The sequence below is a fragment of the Hyperoodon ampullatus genome (assembly GCF_949752795.1).
Source record: "Hyperoodon ampullatus genome assembly, chromosome: 5".
Classification (NCBI taxonomy): domain Eukaryota; kingdom Metazoa; phylum Chordata; class Mammalia; order Artiodactyla; family Ziphiidae; genus Hyperoodon; species Hyperoodon ampullatus.
This window is the reverse complement of record NC_136918.1, coordinates 107771394-107798225: the sequence shown is the minus strand read 5'-3', so window position 1 is coordinate 107798225 and position 26832 is coordinate 107771394. Positions and strand designations below refer to the sequence as shown.

At 35.2% G+C, this 26832-nt stretch overlaps 1 protein-coding gene across 7 annotated transcripts in view; it reads left to right on the top strand.

Moving 5' to 3' along the window:
- CADM2 (cell adhesion molecule 2) overlaps positions 1-26832 on the top strand; it is a gene marked incomplete at both ends in the record, with an annotated part of 1071386 nt that overhangs the window by 911625 nt on the left and 132929 nt on the right. The gene's annotated exons all lie outside the window — the stretch shown is intronic.

Here is a 26832-nt window from a genome sequence, read left to right as displayed (position 1 = left end):
AGATCCCACATTCTGTGGGGCAACTAAGCCCGTGCACCACACCTACTGAGCTCAAGCGCCTCAACTAGAGGGCCTGCGGGCCCCAAACTACAGAGCCCACACGCCCTGGAGCCTGTGCACCACAACTAGAGAAGAGAAAACCCGCACACCACAACTAGAGAGAAGCCCGCGTGCCGTAACGAAGAGCCCGAGCATTGCAACGAATGTTTAGACACGCCTCAAGGAAGAGCCTGTGCGCAGCAACTAAGATCCTACACTGCCAAAAATAGATTAAATAAATAAATAATAAATCTTTAAAAAATGATATATATCTAGTGGGAAACTTGGAGAAATAAATAAATTAATATATAAAAAATACATAGATTCGTACTTGACAATAGCAAGTGCTAAGTGTTCATGTTAGATGTGATTATTTTAGAGCTCATCTGTAGTATTTAGATTATAGACAGAGAAACTCCGTGAATTATTTCTTCAACTTGTTGGTTCTGAAAATACAAAGTTTTGAGGATAAAACTAGCTAAACATCAATAAATCTGTTTTTCAGTAGTTCTCACACAGGTTAAAATAATGTGCTTGTCTCAGTAAAAATTCACAGAAATGTAAATATTCAGCATAATTCTGCTCTTCATACACTTAAACACACACATGCACACACACACTCTTTTAGGGTGGATTAAGAAGTTTATAGAGGAGGTGGCTAGTAAGTCTGTTAGTGGTTTCTGTACCCCACATACAGAAATCTTGGACCTGACATCACATGTACATTAAAACCCAAATATAAGAATCATCTCTTATGCTTGTTACAAATTTTTCCTATTTATATAGTAATATGTATTATTCTCAAGGTAACCTTCTAGGAGATAGGTTGATGCAAACCATTTTGGTTATTTTAACTTGTAATTCAAGTATCTTACTTGGGCATGGAGGCCCAACAGGTAGAATTGCCTATATTACTAAGAAGTTATGGGTTTACAATCCATACAATTATTCTACCTCTTTTCTATTTTAATTACTTTCTCTCTTTATATTTTTTTCCCAAAACAAGGAACTATCTGTAATTTATCCATAATTACTACCTTTACTTTAGAACTTCTAATAAATACATTTTATTGGACTAACTTTGGAGAAGTACAAGCCCCCATTTCACAAGTTAGATACATCACTTTGCTAAGTTAAACTTGCTCTTATATTCTGCCAGGGCTCAGTACCATCCATTCTAATTCTGCCTTTAGGATATATTTGTTTAGGTTAGTGTGTTAAATGTCTAGTCTTGGTTGGAGCTTTTCTAAATGGACCCTCTACACTGTATCCAGAGTTATCTTACTATGACAAGGTTCTAATCCAGCCACTTTTTCTGCGTAAGCACTTCTGATTGAAAGTCCTAACCTGGAGGATAAGTTTAAAATCCAATTTCCTTGGCCTATAAGAAAGCTCCTGGCAGTGAATTCTTACAAATCAGATGATTTTCTATGTGAAAGGCTTGGTTTATGCTAGAATGTTTTTCTTAAATACTCTCCTTCGGTTAAATTGTTTTATTACCTACATGCATCTCTTTCTGAATTTTGACATAATTAGTTAGTGAGTGAGTTAGTTTCTCTTAATTTCTTACCATTTTATTTGTGTTTTGGATAAATATATCCTCAAGGAGGTCAGAGACTAACATACTAGTCATTAATATTGGTTGATTGTTTTTAACATTGTAGCCTTATGAGAAATGCATAATGTTTTCATTAAAAATATTTTTATAAAATATCTTAATTTTTTACAAATTTGGCTTCTGCCCTGAATGCCAGATTTATTCATAAACTAGGTAGAGAGGGGACTTTTGTTTATATGTAAAAACATGAAATTTTGATCTTATAAACACCATACTTTAAAATCACCTGAATCAAGACTAGAATGAAAATCAAGAGAAAACCATATACAGAATCAGCATTTGGTTCTGTGTTCTATTCAGAAGTAGTGAAGCTTTGTTTTTTCTGTGTTCTTCAATGCATGGCCATTAATAGATCATTTATTATTCCTACACTTGAATTCATCTATATAGCTCTTTATTTGTTTATAACTCTTATTTTGCATGTTTACATAGTTTGTCTTTACAATGATATGGTGAACTTCCTGAGTTCTCTAAAATATTTTTATAGGTGTATAGGCAAATATGCTGTATTAAGTACTCTATACAGACTGCACGTTCATTATTATTGCTGTGCTCTATACATGTGAAGTGAAAGTTCACTCTAAAATCCCTCAGCAGATACATCTCACTGAAAGGAGTGTTCTATCCTTATCTTGCACTCTTGTCTTTTCAGAAATCAAAATTTGACTTCCTATTATCATGTAACAATTTTTACTATAATATCACTTGAGATTTTTAAAAAAGACACTCCCTAGTATAAAGAATTGGAAAAGATAGGCTAATCAAATCCAGTTAAATTCAATTTGATAAGAAATTGTTAAAATGTGTCCCAATTATACAGTATTCTATGGTCATGAGTGAATATCCAAATGAAGAAAATAAGAACCTTGACCTGGAGATGTTTAAAATGTCTTTGGGGTGATAAAACCAGCTATGAGGAATACTTTCCTATAAAGAGGAATGTGTAACATTATGTAAATCCCAAAGTAGTTATTACAGTCAAAGGAAAGTATTATTTTCCATACGTTTTAACTACGCACTGGCCAGTTCAGCATATTGACACTGTGTTAAGTTTCAGACTCTGTATGATAGAGGTAGGGGCTTTCAAAGTGACTTCTGATTTCAGGAGGAGTCATTGTTCTGCACGTTTTTTCTCCATTATTATCTAACATATGAATTTAATCACCAAGTTTCTGGGAGAAAGTTGTTTCATAGTCCTAGCTGATCACATTTTCTTGGCCAGGATATTTCCATGTTAGATTATACAGCATGGTTCTCAAACTTTAGCAGGCATCATCATCACCTCCAGGGCCTGTTAAAACCCAGATTATAGGGGCCTGACCCCAGATTTTCTGATTGAGTAGATCTGGGTTGGAAATCGAGAACATATATAGTTATCAGTGTGTTGAATTTGTGAGAGATGATGATGCTCCTGCTTGGAGACCACACTGGTATATAGAGAACATAATGTTGAGAAGTATCAGTAACATATTGAAGTCTTGCCTCTGTCTCTGAACTTTAGTTTTCTCATCTAATAAATGAGGATTATAAAGCTCGCCTCAAAGTGCTTTTGCAAGGATTTCATACAAGCCAATATGTATAAAGTGTTTTCAAAGTATAAGGAATCAATGAATATATTTTAGATATTATTATTATTGTTATCATTATTATTACTATCTTGAGCAAACCATGATTGGTGAGTTGTAACAATCCCTGAATTAGTCCTAGAAATATAACCGAAACAGAATTATTTCTTTAAGGTATTCACTTTTGGGGGATGGACATATAAACATAAGATCTAACAAGTATAGTAACAGACATATGAACTGACTACAGTTTTTGTACAAAACAAGAAGTAGAGATGTGCCCTACTTTGTGGCAGAGGTAAAGACGAGAGTTCATTGATGAATGAGAGTACTCAGTAAGTATAAGTTAAATGAATAAGTGGATCTTAAATGATGAATGGAATTCACTATATGGGTTGTGGGTAAAAGTAGGTGGTAGAGCATTCTAAAGAAAGAAACCATGTGTTTATTCAGAGTAAAATCATGTGATTGTTTGAAGGAATTGAAACTTTCTGTTCGATACAGACATGAGAGATAAGTGGGAAGGTAGGGGCCAGTTAAGTCATGGAAGATCTTTTACTCCAGATTAAGGAGTTTGGAATTTATTCTGTAGGCAGTGGTGAAACACTTTCTTCTATACGCTTTAAATGGTGGAATGAATAATCATAATTTTCATCTAACTCTCCTTTTTCCTCCTGATGAGTCCGACTCAGAAATCCCTTTGGTGCCTCTGGGCAGCTCTGTATTCAAAACTGCAGGGGGTTTCACTGTAGCTTTTAATCTTCTGTGTAGCTAGGAAGTTGGAAATTTTGCCATTTAGTGTAGTGAAAAAATGTGTATTGCCTTCCTAAATCTATCAGTGTCCTGAGAACTTGTATAAACTTTCCATTCCATGTATAAGTTTAGTAACTTGTAGTTTGAGCAGTTATCATCATAAAATCTTAAGATTTTCTTTTCCAGCCAACTAGCTTTTACATGAATGTGTTAGGCAGAATTCTATGAGAACCCTCAATGACCCGCATTTTTGTATAATCTTTTCCCCTGGAGTGTAGGAAGGACTTGAGAATATATGTGACGTCACTGCCTTGATCATGTTGATCATGTTACCTTACATGGCAAAAGGGATTTTACAGATATAATTATGGATCCCTTTTGAGTTCATCAAAGGGAGATTACTAAGGGAAACCTGACATAATGAGGTGAAGTTTTTATAAAAGAATAAAGAGTCAGACATCCTCCCCCTGGCCTGGAAGAAAGCAAATAGCCATGTGTGTACTGTCTATAGGGGCCATGTGACAAAGAACTGTGGGTGACCTCTAGGAGCTGAAAGCTGTTCCTGAGTGGCAGCTAGTGAGAAAATGGGGACCTCGGACATACAGCATCAAGGAGGTAAATTTGCCAACAATCAGTGAGTTTGTAGAGGACTCTAAAAGCTACATGGGAATCGCAGCCTCAGCCAACACCATGATTTCAGCCTGGTGACACTGAGAAGAGGACCAGGATAAGCCCTATCTGGACTCTTAATCCATAGAAATTGTGAGATAATAAATGCATATTGCTTTAGGACACTAAGCTTTTAATCATTTATTATGCACCAGTAGCAGGAAATTGAGATCCAGAAAGGCCGAATGATTTCTCATAGCCACACATCTGACAAATAATGAGCTTGAATATTCCAATTCTAAGACCCAGCACTTGAATTGGGGAAGAAAGCTGAAGCCTGGAAGAATATTTAAGGGACATTTCAAACATGAATTAGTAAGGCCCTGAACTAATGGATGAAATGGCAGTTTTTTAAATGGATGGATTTAAAAGAGAAGACAAATTCCAGGTGAACTTGGTGAATAAGTCTGGGAGATGGAGCAAAAATAAGGGTCAAAGACAACACAATTTGGGTGCCAACACAACTTGATTAGTGAACATGTGGAAATAAGAAAGGCATTAGGAGAAATTAGTTCAGAAATAAATGATGATATGTTTATTCTTTGAGATTGAAGTAACTATATATTGGTAGAATCTAAAAGTTAAACTTAGCAGGCTTTTGGAGTTAGGTGACTTATGATTAAGAAAGGGATTCTGACAACACAAAGGTCTATCATCTCTTATGAAGGACATTTTTAGTTTTAGTCTTTATAACTAGTTATTACCCTTTATTTGTGCAGCACACTCCCAACAGAAACCCCCTCAGTACTTCCTTCGGACCCTGAGAATCATGCTATGTAGTAACCTGCATATTCATCAAAGCCTGACTTTGTGGGGAGTCACTGAAGCTTGTCAGTGCCTAATAGTATTGCCTGTATTCTACAAATGTTATTTACTTCGTGTACATTTTTTGTTTCAAATGTTGGACCATCAAGCTTAAACTGACTTTAGCTGTATTGCCCTGTGTGAACAGGACTCTTCACATACACTTTAGTGTTAATCAAAAATAATGCAGCAGCTCATTTTCAAGTTGGCTAAATATAGTATAATTGTACTATAAGCTACTTAAATAATTTTTCAGCATTTGGAAACTTGAGAGTGAATTTCTGAATGTTGTGTTTCTTAAAAGGTAGCCTTTAGACTGCTCGGATTAGAATCACCTGAGGTACTAGTTAGAAAAATGAAGATTCCTTGTCTCAATGTAGACCTTTAAAATCAGAATTTCTGGCTGTCAAGCCTAGAAGTCCTGATATTTATTAAGTACCTCTGTTGATGCTTAGGCTCACTATAGTTTGAGAATGCATAGCATTAGAGACAAGTAAGCCAAGTATTAATAGATATTCAAAGAAAGAAAGAGAGGAGGTCTTAATCTAATAAGTTTAGAAAATGACTCGATATTCTATGTCCTTTATGAATCTATTCTTAGAGGGAGATTCTCTAAAACTAAATCAAAATGCACTTCAGTGCTTTAACATTTCTGAGAATTAATGCAAATTTCTGTTAGACAACATCTTAGCAGTATTCTTTGGCCATATGGTTTTTAAAATTTGTTTTGTGTTTCTTGCATTGAACTTTGTGGAATCTACTTTGAGAAACAGTAATTATATATTTAATTTAAATACTCCCCCTGGTGTAAAACAGTTTTGGCCTAATACTTCATTTAATGTCAGTTGCACAAAGCCTTAATTTAAATAAGTGAAATACTAACATGTTATACAGAGATTGTGAATTCTCTTGAGCTAAACACAAAAGAAAATAAAAAGGAGATATTTGTGTGCCCTGAGCTTAAAGCTCCTGTATCACGTGTGAGAAGGATTAATTAAAAGTGTTAGTGTTTAAACTTACAGGGTATACCATATATCAATGATTTTTTTTAGTTCTTTTGTTTAAACTTCCTGCTTTGAAAGTGTCCTTGCCATTTAAATCTGAATCATGCTGGACCCCATATTAAATGAGAAAAAGAAATAGCATTAGTAATACCTGTAAGTGAGGGGTGTGTGTGTGTGTGTGTGTGCGTGTGTGTGTGTACATACCACTTGGGGTTTTCTAAATGCTGTTGACTGTATTACCTCAAGACTCTCTCAAGATACAATGAGATACATAAAACATCTTTCTGGAAAGAGATAAAGCAGTTGTTTGATCTGAGTGTGAATGGCTGATGAAAGCAAATGATCACCAAAAATCTTTGAGAAACTTTTTAAAAATGTCTTATTTTTTAAAAGCAACTTTATTGAGATATAATGGACAAAAAACAATCTACACATATTTTATGTGTGCAGTTTGGTATTATTTCACAAGTGTATATGGTGATGAGACCATCACTACGATCAAGATAATGAATATATTCATTATCTACAAAAGTTTGTTCATACACCTTCATAATTCCTTCCTCCTGTCCTTCTTTGCCCACACCCCCATCTCACTTCCAGGAAACCACTATTCTACTTTATGTCATTATAGATTACATTTTCTAGAATTTTATATAAATCAAATAATATAGTACATACTCTTCTTTGATTTATTTCCCTCAGGATGAATATTCTGAGATTCATCCATGTTGCATATATAAAGGTGGTTGCTGTCTATTGCTGATTCATACTCTATTGTATGTATCTGTACTATAATTTGTTTATCCATTTATCTGGGGATAGACATTTGGGTTGTTTACAGTTTGGGGCCATTGCAGTAAAGCTGCTATGAACATTTAGGTGTATGTCTTTGTATGTATCTATGCTCTTATTTCTCTTGTGTAAATGCCTAGGAGCAGAATGGCTGGGTCATATAGAAGACATATGTTTAATTTTTAAAGGCATTTCCAAACGATTTTTCAAAGTGGTTGTACTCCTTCATGAAATCCAACTTTTAAATTTTAGTATTATTATTTTTTACTTTTTTGAATCATGTTTTGGTATTATATGTAAGATGTTTTGCCTAATCCAAGATCACAAAGAATTACTTCCAAAAATTTCATATTTTTAGGTTTTGCATGTATTTTGAGTGATTTTTTATTTTCAGTGCCCTTGTCTTTTCTTTCTCTCAGCTGTATTATTTCTAGGTCAGTTTTGATAGATTGATTGATCTCATTATATATAGCATTTTCCTGCTTCTATGAATGCAGAATATTTTTTGATTGGATTCCAGACATTATAAGTTTTACCTTTCTGGTACTGAATGTTCTCCTATTCCTATAGGTATTCTTAAGCTTTGTTCTGGTTAAGTAATTTAGAGTTTAATACTTTCAGAGCTTCTTTTAAATTTCTTAGGTGGGACCAGAGCAGCTTTTATTCTTACAATCACTTAATTCTCATTACTCAGATAAAATCCTCTGAGTGCCCAGGGTACCAATTATGAGTGTTTTTCAGTCAGGTTAGTTAGAACAGGCATTATTCCCTGCCTGTGTAAGCATCATGTACTGTTTCCTCTAATCCTTTTTGATAGTTCTTGTCCTAGCCCCAAACACTTTCTTCACACAGATACACCGATCAATAATTACTTTGCCAAATACTGTGAGGGACACTGCAGATGTCTGGAGTCATCTCTTTGTGTAGCTCTTTCATTTTTGATACTCTGCCCTATAAACTCTAGCTGCTGTGGCCTTCTTAGACACCCAGCTCCATCAGCATAACTCAGGGAGGCCACCAGGGTCTGCATGGGTTTCCCTCCACACAACACAGTCTAGAAAATCTCTCAAGGCATTAAGCAGGGACAAATTTTAGGGTTCATCTCATTCATTTTCCATCTCTCTGGGATAACTGTCCATTATTGTTATGTTCAATATCTTGAAAACTCTTGTTTACAGATAAGAGGTAAATCCAACTTTGTTATTCTGCTAGGCTGGAAGCAAAAGTTATTTTGCCTTTGTTTTTGAAATGTAGAGAAATAATAACTTTATCTAAATGGTAGTATGTTTTAATTTTGTCTGATTGCTTATTTGTTTTAAGATGATATAATACATTTAAGGGGATGAACATGAATAAGTGTAAAATGTATCCATACTCACTTTGACAAAATATTTTAGATTAATAATTCTGCTAGTTTTAAAGCTAAAAATTATTTGATTTAGCTATAGAAATTCAGTACTGTTATACATTATTGTGGGAATGGAAAGAAAAGTTCCAGCATATATATAATGAGATAAGTAAGTATAAATCTTTCACTGGATTTTACTTATTGTCAAGAAAGAGCACTCTATCAACAAAATAATGTTTTTCTTTGTTGTTAATTCATGTTTTTAACCAAGGGTTTTTTTAAATTAATTAATTTATTTATTTATTCACACACACACACACACACACACACACACACAAACTGTATTTTATGTTTACAGAAGATAAATCAACTGACACCAAGCATTGTAGATGGATGACCACAACAAAAGCAACAATGATTGCAATTACCAAACATGAAACACACTCATACTATGTCATAATATTGACATTCAGCCCAGTAATCCTCCACTGTAACAGCTCCTTTACTTTGCAGTGAAAATTGATTTGTGTATTTTTTGCCTCTGAGTCCTTGTGGGATTTTTTTTTTTTATTCAAACAGAAAGTCACAAAAATTGTAATCATCCTCATCAGTTCACTCAGTCCCATGTAATTAATTTTTTTTCATCTTGATCTTTTGTTAGCATTTTTATGAATTCATCAGTTTTCCATTAGAGTTCTGAAAATGCTTATTCATTCAGTTCAGCAGTATAGTCAGTTACCAGAAACCTGTACTTGTCAGAGTCTTTTCCATGAATTCCTTGAAGATGAAACCCTTTTATAGGAACATTTTTGCAAAAGCATCAGAGTACACCCAGAATTGTCTGTAAATGACAAAAGACTTAAAAATGACCATGGTTAAAGATTTGATGAAATTTCATAATAATTCAATTGACAAGGAAATTTAGTTATTTCTGAGATATACATTTTAAAGTAATAAGTAGACTTATGAATTGTAACATTATACCAGAACATATTAGATTTTTAGAAATTTCCTGTAATATCTAAAACATGTATATTAACAAATTTCCATACAAATAACCCAAAGAAAGTTTAGTATTAGTTGTTTTTGTTTGTTTGTTTCTTTGTTTATACTGCAGGTTCTTATTAGTCATCAATTTTATACACATCAGTGTATACATGTCAATCCCAATCGCTCAATTCAGCACACCACCATCCCCACCCCACCGTGGTTCTCCCCTCTTGGTGAACATACATTTGTTCTCTACATCTGTATCTCAACTTCTGCCCTGCAAACCAGTTCATCTGTATGATTTTTCTAGGTTCCACATACATGAATTAATATACGATATTTGTTTTTCTCTTTCTGACTTACTTCACTGTGTATGACAGTCTCTAGATCCATCCACGTCTCAACAAATGACTCAATTTCATTCTTTTTATGGCTGAGTAATATTCCATTGTATATACGTACCACATCTTCTTTATCCATTCATCTGTCAGTGGGCATTTAGGTTGTTTCCATGACCTGGCTATTGTAAATAGTGCTGCAATGAACATTGGGGTGTATGTGTCTTTTTGAATTATGGTTTTCTCTGGGTATATGCCCAGTAGTGGGATTGTTGGATCATATGGTAATTCTATTTTTAGTTTTTTAAGGAACCTTCATACTGTTCTCCATAGTGGCTGTATCAATTTACATTCCCAACAAAAATGCAAGAGTGTTCCCTCTTCTCCACACCCACTCCAGCATTTATTGTTTGTAGATTTTTTGATGACGGCCATTCTAACTGGTGTGAGGTGATACCTCATTGTACTTTTGATTTGCATTTCTCTAATGATTAGTGATGTTGAGCAGCTTTTCATGTGCTTCTTGGCCATTTGTATGTCTTCTTTGGATAAATGTCTATTTAGTTCTTCTGCCCATTTTCGAATTGGGTTGTTTGTTTCTTTAATATTGAGCTGCATGAGCTGTTTATATATTTTGGAGATTAATCCTTTGTCCGTTGATTCATTTACGAATATTTTCTCCCACTCTGAGGGTTGTCTTTTCATCTTGTTTATAGTTTCCTTTGCTGGGCAAAAGCTTTGAAGTTTCAGTAGGTCCCATTTGTTTATTTTTGTTTTTATTTCCATTACTCTAGGAGGTGGATCAAAAAAAGATCTTGCTGTGAGTTATGTCAAAGAGTGTTCTTCCTATGTTTTCCTCTAAGAGTTTTATAGTGTCCCGTATTACATTTAGGTCTCGAATCCATTTTGAGTTTATTTTTGTGTATGGTATTAGGGAGTATTCTAATTTTCTTTTACATGTAGCTGTCCAGTTTTCCCAGCACAGCTTATTGGAGAGACTGTCTTTTCTCCATTATATATCTTTGCCTCCTTTTTCATAGACTAGTTGACCATAGGTGTGTGGATTTATCTCTGGGCTTTGTATCTTGTTCCATTGATCTATGTTTCTGTTTTTGTGCCAGTACCATACTGTCTTGATTGCTGTAGCTTTGTAGTATAGTCTGAAGTCAGGGAGTGTGATTCCTCCAGCTCCGTTTTTTTCCCTCAAGACTGCTTTGGCTATTCGGGGTCTTTTGTGTCTCCATATAAATTATAAGATGATTTGTTCTAATTCCATTAAAAATGCCATTGGTAATTTGATAGGGATTGCATTGAATCTGTAGAGTGCTTTAGGTAGTATAGTCATTTTCACAATATTGATTCTTCCAATCCAAGAACATTGTATATCTCTCCATCTGTTGGTGTTATCTTTAATTTCTTTCATCAGTGTCTTGTAGTTTTCTGCCTACAGGTCTTTTGTCTCCCTAGGTAGGTTTACGCCTTGGTATTTTATTCTTTTTATTGCAATGGTAAAGGAGAGTGTTTCTATAATTTCTCTTCCAGATTTTTCATCATTAGTGTATAGGAATGCAAGAGATTTCTGTGCATTAATTTTGTATCCTGATACTTTACCAAATTCATTGATTAGCTCTAGTATTTTTCGGTGACATATTTAGGATTCTCTATGTATAGTATCATTTCATCTGCAAACACTGACAGTTTTACTTCTTCTTTTCAAATTTGTAGTCCTTTTATTTCTTTTTCTTCTCTGATTGCTGTGGCTAGGACTTCCAAAACTATGTTGAATAATAGTGGTAAGAGTGGACATCCTTGTCTCGTTCCTGATCTTAGAGGAAATGCTTTCAGTTTTTCACCATTGAGAACGATGTTTGCTGTGGGTTTGTTGTATATGGCCTTTATTAAGTTGAGGTAGGTTCCCTCTATGCCCACTTTCTGGAGAGTTTTTATCATAAATGGGTGTTGAATTTTGTCAAAAGCTTTTTCTGGATCTATTGAGATGATCATGTGGTTTTTATACTTCAATTTGTTAATATGGTGTATCACATTCATTGACATGCGTATATTGAAGAATCCTTGCCTCTGTAGGATAAGTCCCACTTGATCATGGTGTATGATACTTTTAACATGTTGTTGGATTCTTTTTGCTAGTATTTTGTTGAGGAGTTTTGCATCTATATTCATCAGTGATATTGGTCTGTAATTTTCTTTTTTTGTCGTATCTTTGTCTGGTTTTTGTATCAGGGTAATGGTGGCCTCATAGAATGAGTTTGGGAGTGTTCCTTCCTCTGCAATTTTTTGGAAGAGTTTGAGAAGAATGGGTGTTTTCTCTTCTCTAAATGTTTGACAGAACTCACTTGTGAAGCCATTTGGTCCTGGACTTTTGTTTGTTGGAAGATTTTTAATCACAGTTTCAATTTCATTACTTGTGATTGATCTGTTCATACTTTCTGTTTCTTCCTGGTTTGGTCTTGGAAGGTTTTACCTTTCTAAGTATTTGTCCATTTCTTCCAGGTTGTCCATTTTATTGGCATGGAGTTCGTTGTAGTAGTCTCTTAGGATGCTCTGTATTTCTGCGATGTCTGTTGTAACTTCTCCTTTTTCATTTTGAATTTTATTGATTTGAGACCTCTCCCTCTTTTTCTTGAAGAATCTGGCTAATGGTTTATCAATTTTGTTTATCTTCTCAAAGAATCAGCTTCTAGTTTTATTCATCTTTGCTATTGTTTTCTTTGTTTCTATTTCATTTATTTCTGCTCTGATCTTTATGATTTCTTTCCTTCTGCTAACTTTGGGTTTTGTTTGTTCTTCTTTCTGTAGTTCCTTTAGGTGTAACGTTAGATTGTTTACTTGAGATTTTTCTTGTTTCTTGAGGTAAGCTTGTATAGCTATAAACTTCCCTCTTAGAACTGCTTTTGCTGCATCCCATAGGTTTTGGATCATCGTGTTTTCATTGTCATTTGTCTCTAGGTAGTTTTTGATTTCCTCTTTGATTTCTTCAGTGATCACTTGGTTATTTAGTAATGTATTGTTTAGCCTCCATGTGTTTGTGTTTTTTACATTTTTTTTCCCTGTAATTCATTTCTAATCTCATAGTGTTGTGGTCAGAAAGTATGCTTGATATGATTTCAATTTTTTTTTTAATTTACTGAGGTTTGATTTGTGACCTAAGATGTGATCTATTCTGGAGAATGTTCCACACGCACTTGAGAAGAAAGTGTAATCTGCTGGTTTTGGATGGAATGTCCTATAAATATCAATTAAATCTATCTGGTATATTGTGTCATTTAAAACTTCTGCTTCCTTATTTATTTTCATTTTGGATGATCTGTCCATTGGTGTAAGTGAGGTGTTAAAATCCCCCACTATTATTGTGTTACTCTTGATTTCCTCTTATAGCTGTTAGCAGTTTCTTATGTATGGTTGTGCTCCTATATTGGGTGCATATATATTTATAATTGTTATATCCTCTTCTTGGATTGGTCCCTTGATCATTATGTAGTGTCCTTCCTTGTCTCTTGTAACATTCTTTATTTCTTTATTACTCAACGTTTTTAACTTAAGGGTTAAAGCAAGTGAAAATCTCACTCATCCAGAAATCATCAACCAACAAACAATCTTGAGATCATAATAACATAAATATTCAAATGTACTAGTTTTTAGCTCACATCTGCTAATGGAGGGACTCAATCTCTGTTCAAATTCTCCTCAGGTTATTTCCAAAAGATACTTTATGGCTTTTTCATTTGCTAAGAAAGATGCCTCTCCCATTCATTAGCTTTAGATTCTTCATGGAAATGTAGTTCTTTATGGTTTTTGTGGCATATGAGGAGAGAAAGTCTTGTTCCCATCATCTTTAGCAAATGATCTTCCTGGGACCCAGGAAGGTATTTTATGAAATTTATGAATCAGATCTTTCTAAAAATGATTATTTAATTCTTTGATCAGTAAAAGTCAAAAGAGATCAGAGATAAGAAGGGAGAAGAATAGTAGAATATAAAATGAAAAAATAGTAGTTTATTTATGAATTTTATGAACACGTGAATGGTGTTGAACCTTATGAACGTCCCAGTGGATACTTGGAATTTAAAAGTGATATGTAGCTCAGAAAACAAGACAACCTGTTGAAAAATAATCAACAAAACTATGAGAGAGAGAGAAACATTGTATTCAGAAAGCTAATTTTACATTACAGATGTTTTACTGATGCAAATGAATCATTTTCACAAGAGGTTGATGAGGGGCAGGTTTATTTTTTCTTGCATGTGCTGAATCCTACAAGATTTTATAAAATAAATTGATGACTAGAAAATTGTATCATCACAGGTGTTTCAAAGGAGTTACACTGCCTGCTGCTTATAGAATTTACTCAAATGGATAGATTTTTTTTACTTTCTTATAGGATTTACTCCAATGGATGGGCTTTTTAAAATTTTTCTGCTGTCTGTTATCATCTTTTGGGCCTACAATAAAACACCTTTTTCAATAGAAAATAAATCTTTCAATCTTAAGTAGAAGGAAGGAGATTATAATCTACACAAATATAGTGACTACCCTGAGGCATCAGGCTCAGAGTCAGGTTTCTGTGTTTGTTTTTTTTTCCAGTAAGATGGTATTATCTTTTTGATTCGGCCTAAGGATGTAGTGCACAAAATATAAAATCTTTTCTTAGAAGCGGTTACAAGTGAAAGTTGACTTCTCATGTCTAAACGTTTGGCTAATGGCACTGAGGTTCACTCAACCTACTCTCAAGTGAAAAGAGGTTATTGTAAGGTTTTCCTGACCATTGCCAAGTGAAAGGAGCACAATGGAACCTATTTATAGCCATAGAGGTTATTCCCTGGATATAAACATTTCACTGGTTGACTGGCTTCATAGTGACTTAGCTTCTTTTTTTCTATAAGTACACCCAGCTATCTGCTTCTTCCTCTGTTTTGCACACCTTTTCTCTACATCATGAATCATGCTCTCTTAGTAGATTGGCTAAATCATGGCTTTCTGAGAATTAGCTGTGGGATATACATGTGCCTGTGTGTGTGTGTGTGTACGTGTGTATACATGTGTGTGCTCAAGCATGTGTTTTTACTTCAATTTCTTTGAACTCTTCAGGGTTTTAAATCACATTAAGATACATGATAGAGATTCTGAAACAGGCTAGTTAACTACATTGGTTCTGTTTGGGGATAAAGTTTCATGCTTTCCACCCTGGAGATTAGGCAGCTGGGGGTCAGGTACCTCTGCAGGTTTAATCACATCTAGCTGAAGTCACATGCTACAGAGCATGGCGATTTCTGGGCACGGAATGTCTACCAAAGAAATTACATAGCAGAGGGATTTACTATTAAAAGGCAAATCTGGTTATGGCAAACACCATGAATTCAAATTCATCAAGTACACACACTATAGAGGGTTACAAACTTATTTTCACATGTTGATATAATTTTTAGATTTTATGACTGTAATTCTGTTAGATGTAAAATATTGAGGAGTCTCTAATAAAATATTGTTCTCTAGGATTAAATATGGGAAGTGCTGATACTTCCTCCTTACCCTACTTCCTTTTTGGGTTTTATTTATGAACAATTGATAGGATATAAACTAAGCCCAAAGTGCCCAAGATAAATTCCACAAGTTATGCAGGATATACCTCACAGCTCATGAACAAGCTGTGTAAGTCAGAAAGAGGGAAACCTTGTTGAAACTGACAAAGGCTGCTTTTTGGCTCATTACATTAGTGTTACAGAAATAATAAGTAATATTCATATGCTACTGAATATTCAAAGAACGTGATAATAAAATTAAGAAGATTTTCTTGAGAACAAGCTAATCTCTCTCTTGGGCTATCACAATTATTAACTAATCTCCCGAGTAACCATTTTTCTCCTAAATAGTCTATCTCCCATACTTTTTTCAAAAGAGATATCTGATGGGTTGAGTTCCAGAGAGGCTATCGGATATTGTTAATCTTTAAACTATTATTCTCTTTGCTATTTTGAACATGCTAATAGTTTTAGAAATATTTAAATAATATAGTTACATATCTGTCTTTCTCACCAGACTGGGGTTCCTTTCTTTATTTAACTTTTGACAAACAGAATCTTGCATGGTGTCAAACATGGTACAAGCTCAAGGTACCATGGAGATTATATGGAGAATAAGTGAATCATTTGGGTTAAAGTGTTCTCATGATTTTACTTTAATAATTTTGACAGGTGGTGACTCTCTTCTTTACTGGATACTCTCCTGGACTGAACAAACCAGTTCTTGGTGTTCTTCTTAGGTGCACACCACTAAATACAGAGTTAAATAAATATAAATATAGAATTAATTAATCACTTGGGTGAAAGTGAAATAAGACTTTAATTCAGTAATTTTCAAAGGAGATGACCCTGCTCCTTATGGATGATTCTACTGAACTGAACAATATACTTCTTAGTGCTCTTCTAAGGTATTAAATCTTGATATGTATTTTGTATTAAGATGTTTAAATTTTCCTGAGCCATCAAGCAGTGATTGAACTAAGTCCAGTGTTTCTGAGGGAAAGTGACTCATAACTCATCATGTTCTAGAAGGATTTGTGTAAATACAAAAAACACTGATTAACATAAAAGGTAAGGATATTGAATATGATACAACAGCTAAATTAATGTAGAAATGTAAGATGGAACCTAAAGTGAGATCAGTAAGCAAATTCCTCTTACAAAGGCTTTCACATTTGCCAGTGGTGAAAAACAAACTTTTATTAGTACTCTTTAGCTAGTACAAAAAGAGAGACATGATCAGTTAATTACTATGTTCACAAACCATTTGTACAAAGAGGTCTAACATTTCCTGGTACTGAGAGTCGAGAGAGAAGAGAATTCCTCTCTGAGTTCACATGTTTTAGACAGAAGTGTCTATATTGAAATGATTTGGCCATAGGGTAAATACAGCAAGATTCATATAGTGAGTCCTTGTAGCACCTCTGAACACAAGCCTGTGGAATAACATTTAAGAGAAAATTGATAAAAACTCTAACCTTCTACTTTGGCTGAAAAATTGAAAAAGGGAATCATGCCCCCTTAATCGATCCTCCATAAATACCCCTTCATCAATCCTCCATAAATACTATTTTACTCATCTGAGCTTTTGAAATCTATTAACAAGAACTGAGTTTCAATAAAATTCCTTGTCAAGTGAAACAATTATGTTGTATTGCTAGTAAATGGTAGAGCCATAGCTTTACAAATCAGGATTATGAGTGGCACCTTCTTATAAAAGTGGAATGTTATGAAAAGGATTTATAAAAGTCTACCCCTATCAGATTGGAGTTATATGAAAGAATACTCATAGGCACTAATGAAATTTGCCTCAAGAATTTGTTTTGAGGTCTCCTCCAGTGAACAAATGAAAGTGGAGATTAAAGTTCTACCATGTAAGACATGGCCTCAGTATTTTTGGTCTGGAGAAAGTTTAAAGCAGATATAAAATCAACTGCTTACCTTGAATATTAAGGAAAGATGATTTGTAAAAAGTCCTGCTTTTACACCTTTGTTAATCCTTCTGCTTTGGCAGCAAGATTTCTCCTCCTGCCCATCTCTGCTCCTACACCTCGGAACCACCTTGTCTCTTCCAGCTGACTTTACATTTTCAAAGTTGAGAGAGAAGGTGTCTAAGGAATTCAAATGCCATAGAAAACTTCTGTCATATTGTTCAGCAGCAAGCTTAGCAGTAATTTCTCATCTCTTCCAGAAAATAACTGCCAATCAGTTAGTAAAAAACATTTAAAATTTAATTAAATTATTGAGGGGGTGCCGTCAAGATGGTGGAGGGGTAAGACTTGGAAATCACCTTCCTCCCCACAAATACATCAAAACTACATCTACATGTGGAACAACTACCACAGAACACTGGCAGAAGACCTCAGACTTCCCAAAAGATGCCCTCAGGTGACCTACATGCAGAGGCAGGGCCAAATCCAAAGCTGAACCCCAGGAGCTGTGCGAACAAAGAGAAAGGGAAATCGATCCCAGCAGCTTCACTGCAGCAGATTACATCTCCACAATCAACTTGATGTACCCTGCATCTCTGGAATACATGAATAGACAACTAATAATTGCAAATTTGAGGTGGTGGACTTTGGGAACAACTGTAGACTTGGGGTTTACTTTCTGCATCTAATTTGTTGCTGGTTTTCTGTTTATCTTACTTTAGTATTTAGAGCTTATTATCATTGGTAGATTATTGATTTGGTTGCTCTCTTCCTTTTTTAAATTTTGTTTTATATATATATATATATATATATTTGTGATTTTTTTTTTTCTCTTTTTGTGAGTGTGTATGTGTATGCTTCTTTGTGTGATTTTGTCTGTATAGCTTTGCTTTTGCCATTTGTCCTAGGGTTCTGGCTGTCCTTTTTTGGTTTGTTTATTTGGTTTTTTCTAGTATAGTTTTTAACACTTGTTATCATTGGTGGATTTGTTTTTTGGTTTGGTTGCACTTTTCTTTCCATCTCTCATTCTTTTTTTATTAATTTTTAATGTTTTTATTTTTAATAATTTTTTTCTATTTTAGTAGCTTTATTTAATTTTATTTATCTATTTATTTTCTTTCTTTTTTTTTTCTCCCTTTTCTTCTGAACTGTGTGGCTGACAGGGTCTTGGTGCTCTGGCTGGGTGTCAGACCTGAACCTCTGAGGTGGGAGAGCCAAGTTCAGAACATTGGTCCACGAGAGACCTCCTGACCCCATGTAATATCAAACAGTGAAAGCTCTCCCAGAGATCTCCATCTCAACTCTAAAACCCAGCTCCACTCAACGACCAGCAAACTACAGTGCTGGACACCCTATGCCAAACAAGTAGCAAGACAGGAACACAAACCCACCCATTAGCAGAGAGGCTGCCTAAAATCAAAATAAGTTCACAGACACCCCAAAACACACAACCAGACGTGGTCCTGCCCACCAGAAGGACAATATCCAGCCTCATCCACCAGAACACAGGCACCACTCACCTCCACCAGGAAGCCTACACTGAACCAACCTTACAAACTGGGAGCAGACACCAAAAACAATGGGATCTACAAACACACAGCCTGCAAAATGGAGCTTCCCAAACACAGTAAGTTAAGCAAAATAAGAAGACAAAGAAATACACAGCAGATGAAGGAGCAAGGTAAAAACCCACCAGACCAAACAAATGAAGAGGAAATAGGCACTCTACCTGAAAAAGAATTCAGAGTACTGATAGTAAAGATGATCCAAAATCTTGGAAATAGAATGGAGAAAATGAAAGAAACATTTACCAAGAACCTAGAAGAACTAAAGAGCAAACAAACAAGGAGAACAATACAATAAATGAAATCAAAAATTCTCTAGAAGGAATCAATAGCAGAATAACTGAGGCAGAAGAACGGATAAGTGACCTGGAAGATAAAATAGTGGAAATAACTACCACAGAGAAAAATAAAGAAAACAGCATAAAAGGAATTGAGGACAGTCTCAGAGACCTCTGGACAACATGAAACACTCCAATTTTCGAATTATAGGGTTCCCAGAAGAAGAAGAGAAATAAAAAGTGACTGAGAAAATATTTGAAGAGGTTATAGTTGAAAACTTCCTTAATATGGGTAGGGAACTAGTCAATCAAGTTCAGGAAGCACAGAGTGTCCCATACAGGATAAATCCAAGGAGAAACATGCCAAGACACATATTAATCAAACTATCAACAATTAAATATGAAACAAATTATTAAAAGCATCAAGGGAAAAGCAAAAATTAACATACGAGGGAAACCTCATAAGGTACAGCTGATCTTTCAGAAGAAACTCTGCAAGCCAGAAGGGAGTGGTAGGACATATTTAAAGTGATGAAAGGGAAAAACCTACAACCAAGATTACTCTACCCACAAGGATCTAATTCAGATTTGACAGAGAAATTAAAAGCTTTACAGATAAGCAAAAGCGAAGAGAATTCAGCACCACCAAACCAACTTTACAACAAATGCTAAAGGAACTTCTCTAGGCAGGAAACACAAGAGAAGGAAAAGACTTACAATAACAAACTCAAAACAATTAAGGAAATGGTAATTGGAACATACATATTGATAACTACTTTAAATGTAAATAGATTAAATGCTCCAACCAAATGACACAGACTGGCTGAATGGATACAAAAGCAAGACCCATACATATGCTGTCTACAAGAGACCCACTTCAGACCTAGGGACACATACAGACTGAAAGTGAGGGAATGGAAAAAGATATGCAAATGGAAATCAAAAGACAGCTGTAGCAGCAATTCTCGTATCAGACAAAATAGACTTTAAAATAAAGACTATTACAAGAGACAAAGAAGGACACTACATAATGTTCAAGGGATCAATCCAAGAAGAAGGTATAACAATTGTAAATATTTATGCCCCAGCATAGGAGTACCTCAGTACATAAGGCAAATGCTAACAGCCATAGAAGGGGAAATCAACAGTAACACAATCATAGTAGGGGACTTTAACACCCCACTTTCACAAATGGACAGATCATCCAAAATGAAAATAAGGAAACACAAGCTTTAAATGATACATTAAACAAGATAGACTTAATTGATATTTATAGGACATTCCATCCAAAAACAGCAGATTACACTTTCTTCTCCAGTGCTTATGGAACATTCTCCAGGATAGATCACATCTTGGGTCACAAATCAAGCCTTGGTAAATTTAAGAAAATTGAAATCGTATCAAGTATCTTTTCTGACCACAATGCTATGAGACTAGATATCAGTTACAGGAAAAAATCTGTAAAAAATACAGACACGTCACGGCTAAACAATACACAACTAAATAACCAAGAGATCACTGAAGAAATCAAAGAAGAAATCAAGAAATACCTAAAAACAAATGACAGTGGAAACATGATGATCCAAAACCTAAGGGATGCAGTAAAAGCAGTTGTAAGAGGGAAGTTTATAGCAATACAATCCTACCTCAAGAAACAATGAACATCTCAAATAAACAACCTAACCTTACACCTAAAGCAGTTAGAGAAAGAAGAAAAAAAAAACCAAAATTAGCAGAAGGAAAGAAATCATAAAGATCAGATCTGAAATAAATGAAAAAGAAATGAAGGAAAAGATAACAAAGATCAATAAAACTAAAAGCTGGTTATTTGAGAAGATAAACAAAATTGATAAACAGTTAGCCAGACTCATCAAGAAAAAAGGGAGAAGACAAGTCAATAGAATTAGAAATGAAAAAGGAGAAGTAACAACTGACATTGCAGAAATACAAAGGATCATGAGAGATTACTAGAGGCAACTATATGCCAATAAAATGGACAACCTGGAAGAAATGGACAAATTCTTAGAAAAGCGCAACCTTCTGAGACTGAACCAGGAAGAAATAAAAATAAAAAACAGACCAATCACAAGCACTGATTGAAACTGTGATTAAAAATCTTCCAACAAACAAAAGCCCAGGACCAGATGGCCTCACAGGTGAATTCTGTCACACATTTAGAGAAGAGATAACACCTATCCTTCTCAAACTCTTCCAAAATATAGCAGAGGGAGGAACACTCCCATATTCATTCTATGAAGCCACCATCACCCTGATACCAGAACCAAACAAAGATCACACACACACACACACACACACACACACACACACACACACTACAGGTTAATATCACTGATGAACAGAGATGCAAAAATCCTCAAGAAAATCCTAGCAAACAGAATCTAACAGCACATTAAAAGGATCATACACCACGATCAAGCGGGATTTATCCCAGGAATGCAAGGATTCTTCATTATATGTAAATCATTCAATGTGATAAACCATATTAACAAACTGAATGTGAAAAACCATATGCTCATCTCAATAGAAGCACCCATCTATGATAAAAGCCCCCTAGAAAGTAGGCATAAGGGGAACTTACCTCAACATAATAAAGGTATGACAAGCCCATAGCCAACATCGTTCTCAATGCTGAAACACAGAAAACATATCCTCTAAGATCAGGAACAAGACAAGGTTGCCCATCCTCAACACTGTTATTGAAAATAGTTTTGTAAGTTTTAACCACAGGAATCAGAGGAAATAAAAAGAAATAAAAGGAATCCAAATCGGAAAAGAAGTAAAGCTGTCACTGTTTGCAAATGACATGATACTATACATAGAGAATCCTAAAAAGGCTACCAGATAACTACTAGAGCTAATCAATGAATTTGTTAAAGTATCAGGATACAAAATTAATGCACAGAAATCTCTTGCATTCCTATAAAGTAATGATGAAAAATCTGAAAGAGAAATTAAGGAAACACTCCCATTTACCATTGCAACAAAAAGAATAAAATACCTAAGAATAAACCTGCCTAAGGATACGAAAGACCTGTATGCAGAAAACTATAAGACACTGATGAAAGAAATTAAAGATGTTACAAACAGATGAAGAGGTATACAATGTTCTTGGATTGGAAGAATCAACATTGTGAAAATGAATGTATGACCCAAAGCAATCTACAGAATCAGTGCAATCTCTCTCATACTACCACTGTCATTTTTCACAGAACTAGAACAAAAAATTTCACAATTTGTATGGAAACACAAAAGACCCCGAATAACTAAAGCAATCTTGAGAAAGAAATCCGGAGCTGGAGGAATAAGGCTCCCTGACTTCAGACTATAATACAAAGCTACAGTAATCAAGACAGTATGGTACTGGCAGAAAAACAGAAATATAGATCAATGGAACAGGATAGAAGGCTCAGAGATAAACCCATGCACATATGGTCACCTTATCATTGATTAAGGAGGCAAGAATATACAATGGAGGAAAGACAGCCTCTTCAATAAGTGGTGCTGGGAAAACTGGATAGCTACATGTAAGAGAATGAAATTAGAACACTCCCTGGGGCTTCTCTGGTGGCGCAGTGGTTGAGAGTCTGCCTGCTGATGCAGGGGACATGGGTTCATGCCCCGGTCCGGGAAGATCCCACATGCCGCGGAGCGGCTGGGCCCGTGAGCCATGGCTGCTGAGCCTGCTCCTCCGGAGCCTGTGCTCCGCAATGGGAGAGGCCACAATAGTGAGAGGCCCACGTACCACAAAAAAAAAAAAAAAAAAAAAAAAAAAGCACTCCCTGACACCATACACAAAAATAAACACAAAATAGGTTAAAGACCTAAATGTAAGGCCAGACACCATCAAACTCTTAGAGGAAAACATAGGCAGAACACTCTATGACATAAATCACAGCAAGAACCTTTTTGACCCACCTCCTAGAGAAATGGAAATAAAACCAAAAATATACAAATGGGACCTAATGAAAGTCAAAAGCTTTTGCACAGCAAAGGAAGCCATAAACAAGATGAAAAGACAACCCTCAGAATGGGAGAAAATATTTGCAAATGAAGCAAATGACAAAGGATTAATTTCCAAAATATTTAAGCAGCTCATGCAGCTCAATATCAAAAAAACAAACAACCCAATCCGAAAATGGGCAGAAGACCTAGACATTTCTCCAAAGAAGATATACAGATTGCCAACAACCACATGAAACGAGGCTCAACATCACTAATCATTAGAGAAATGCAAATCGAAACTACAATGAGGTATCACCTCACACCGGTCAAAATGGCCATCATCAAAAAATCTATGAACACTAAATGCTGGAGAGGGTGTGAATAAGAGGGAACCCTCTTGCACTGGTGGTGGGAATGTAAATTGATACAGCCTCTCTGGAGAACATTATGGAGGTTCCTCAAAAAACTAAAAATAGAACTACCATATGACCCAGTAATCCCACTACTTGGCATATACCCTGAGAAAACCATAACTCAAAAAGCGTCATGTACTACGATGTTCATTGCCACTCTATTTACTATAGCCAGGACATGGAAGCAAGCTAAGTGTCCATTGACATATGAATGGATAAAGAAGATGTGGCACATATATACAATGGAATATTCCTCATCCATAAAAAAGAAACGAAATTGAGTTCTTTGTAGCTTGGTGGATGGACCTAGAGACTGTCTTACAGAGTGAAGTAAATCAGAAAGAGAAAAAAAAATACCATATGGTAACACATATATATGGAATCTAAAAAAAAATAAAATGCTTCTGAAGAACCTAGGCGCAGGACAGGTGAAAGACACAGACATAGAGAATGGACTTGAGGACATGGGGAATGGGAAGGGGAAGCTGGGATGAAGTGAGAGTGGCATAGACATATATACACTACCAAATGTAAAATAGATAGCTAGAGGGAAGCAGCTGCATAGCACAGGGAGATTAACTCCGTGGTTCTTTTTGTCCACCTAGAGGGGTGGGGTAGGGAGGGTGGGAGGGAGATGCAAGAGGGAGGAGATATGGGGATGTATGTCTATGTATAGCTGATTCACTTTGTTATACAACAGAAACTAACACACCATTGTAAAGCAATTATACTCCAATAATGATGTTAAAAAAAATAATCCTGTAGTACTCTTAAGGTTAAGAAAATAAATTTCCCAACAATCCCTTCAAGACAAACTTGTTTTAAAATATGTCTAGGTTACTAAGTTAACTAGACATAGTTACTTTATGACAGTCTTTTTAAGTGATGGGAAAGTTGGTTATCTTCTAAAAATGATGCATTTACTTTTAGAAATTTTGATCTATAAAACTTCTTTTAAACAAGAATTACATAACATATCCATTTGTCCAATATGTCCACTCCAAATTTTTGGCAAAAAAGCCAAATTATCTCATTTAATGCTCACATATTCTCTTCTGTATGGCAAGAGGACCTGCATTCAGCTTACTAACAATGGTGTCAGACAATTAAAGTACCATTAATAACAGTGGTATGGATTCAGAATAAATTTCTTGAATTCTCCTGTTGAAACTGTCATCTGATTCTTCAAAATCACTTACAAACCCAGACTCTGAAAATAGTAGCAGAGTTCATGTTCTATATAAGCAGCAATGTGTGGTGTATACACAGAGACCCTGTAGCTTTGCTCTTGGTCAGAGAATTAAAGGCCCAAGTAGTTCAGGAGAAGTCACATAATATCCTACATAATTCCCAAGAGATATCTCCAAATTATGAGAAGGTATGATCCTTCTAGTACTGGCAACAAGACAGAAGCTGTATTTAAGTCCCTGCCTTGGGACTTCCCTGGTGGCGCAGTGGTTAAGAATCCGCTTGCCAATGTAGGGGACACGGGTTCGAGCCCTGGTCCAAAAGATCCCACATGCCGCGGAGCAACTAAGCCCGTGCACCACAACTACTGAGCCTGCACTTTAGAGCCTGCAAGCCACAACTACTGAGCCCGCATGCTGCAACTACTGAAGCCCGTGCACCTAGAGCCAGTGCTCTGCAACAAGAGAAGCCACTGCAGTAAGAAGCCTTAACACCTCAACGAAGAGTAGGCCCCACTTGCCGCAACTAGAGAAAGCCCACGCACAGCAACGAAGACCCAACACAGCTAAAAATAAATAAATTAAATAAATAAAAATTTTTAAAAATAAAAATAAATAAATCCCTGCCTTGTTCCCAGTGTGGCGTATAGGCTTTGCAATGGATTAAAGGGAACTGGCCCTCTTTAGGTGCAGGTCTGATAGAGAGGGCTACCAAGGACACAGGACAAGATTTCCCTTTATAAAAATGGGAGTATCTTCATTCTGGATCTGTTCAAAAGGGATCAAAATCACCTAAGTGCAGAAAGCAAAAATGTCACAAAAGTTCACATTATACTGTTCAAGGTGATTAGAACCATTGTGGAGACAAGGTAACTTCTGAAGAAACCTCAACTTAGAGGATTTACCTTCTAAAAGTCTAGTACAAAGGTGGCCAGAAACTACAGATATAGAGGCAGGTAAACCTAATATTATAAATCTGGAAAGATGGATATAGAGATATCTCCTGAGATCTGATATTTTATGAAAAGATTTGGATGTAAAAACGTCCAGATAACTCTTTGCTTTGTTCCGTAGTTAACTTAGGGTTTTTATTTATTTATTTAATTTTAAAATTTTTATTGAAATATAGTTGACTTACAGTGTTGTGTTAGTTTCAGGTGTATAGCAAAGTGATTCAGTTATACATATATAAAGATAAATATATATATATTCTTTTTTTACATTATTTTCCATTATTATAGGATATTGAATATATTTCCCTGTGCTATACAGTAAGTCCTTGTTGGTTATCTATTTTACCTATAGTATAGTGTGTATACTTTAATCCCAAACTCTGGTTTTTAAATGTGTTAATTTGGGGGGCTCAAGCAGTCTAACTCACAATTATATCTGCCATTGTTCTTCATACCTTAGCTCTTAGTGAGATAAAAGATCTAAAATCCCAAATATAAACAGGTTGCTATTATACATTTTGTCTGATAAAGATACATAATATAAAAATTTATACAAAATCTTTACTTTGAGACTTCACCAAGAAATGTTCAGGAAAATAACTTTTGTTGAGAAGCATACTTGAGGAATTTTCCCAGGCAGATGTTTAGAAACATTTTTATTACAGAAAATTTCTAACACATGCAACGTGAACACAGTAGTATAATGAAACCTTTTGCAACCACCCACCAGAAACAACCACAGTTCTGATTACTTAAGAGCAATCTCTTAAATGTCCAGAATCTCCTTTTGAAAAAGATAGAGGAGTGACTTCAAGGATTATGATGAATGTAATCTTACAAATTCCTCTGTTTATTGTTTGCTCATACCTTTGCTTTTGCTGACCATTGTACCAACACATTATATAATACATGACATGCATATTTTGAAAAATGTAAATAAAAGGAAGAAATATATGTGGAAATAGTAAAAATAGAATGTAAGCTTATGGAGAGTGGCAATAAAAAGAGAGAGAAAGTTGAGTAAAGTTAATCCCAGTATTCACTCACTTTTGGTCATATCACCTATGGTGTCGGTGTATACATTA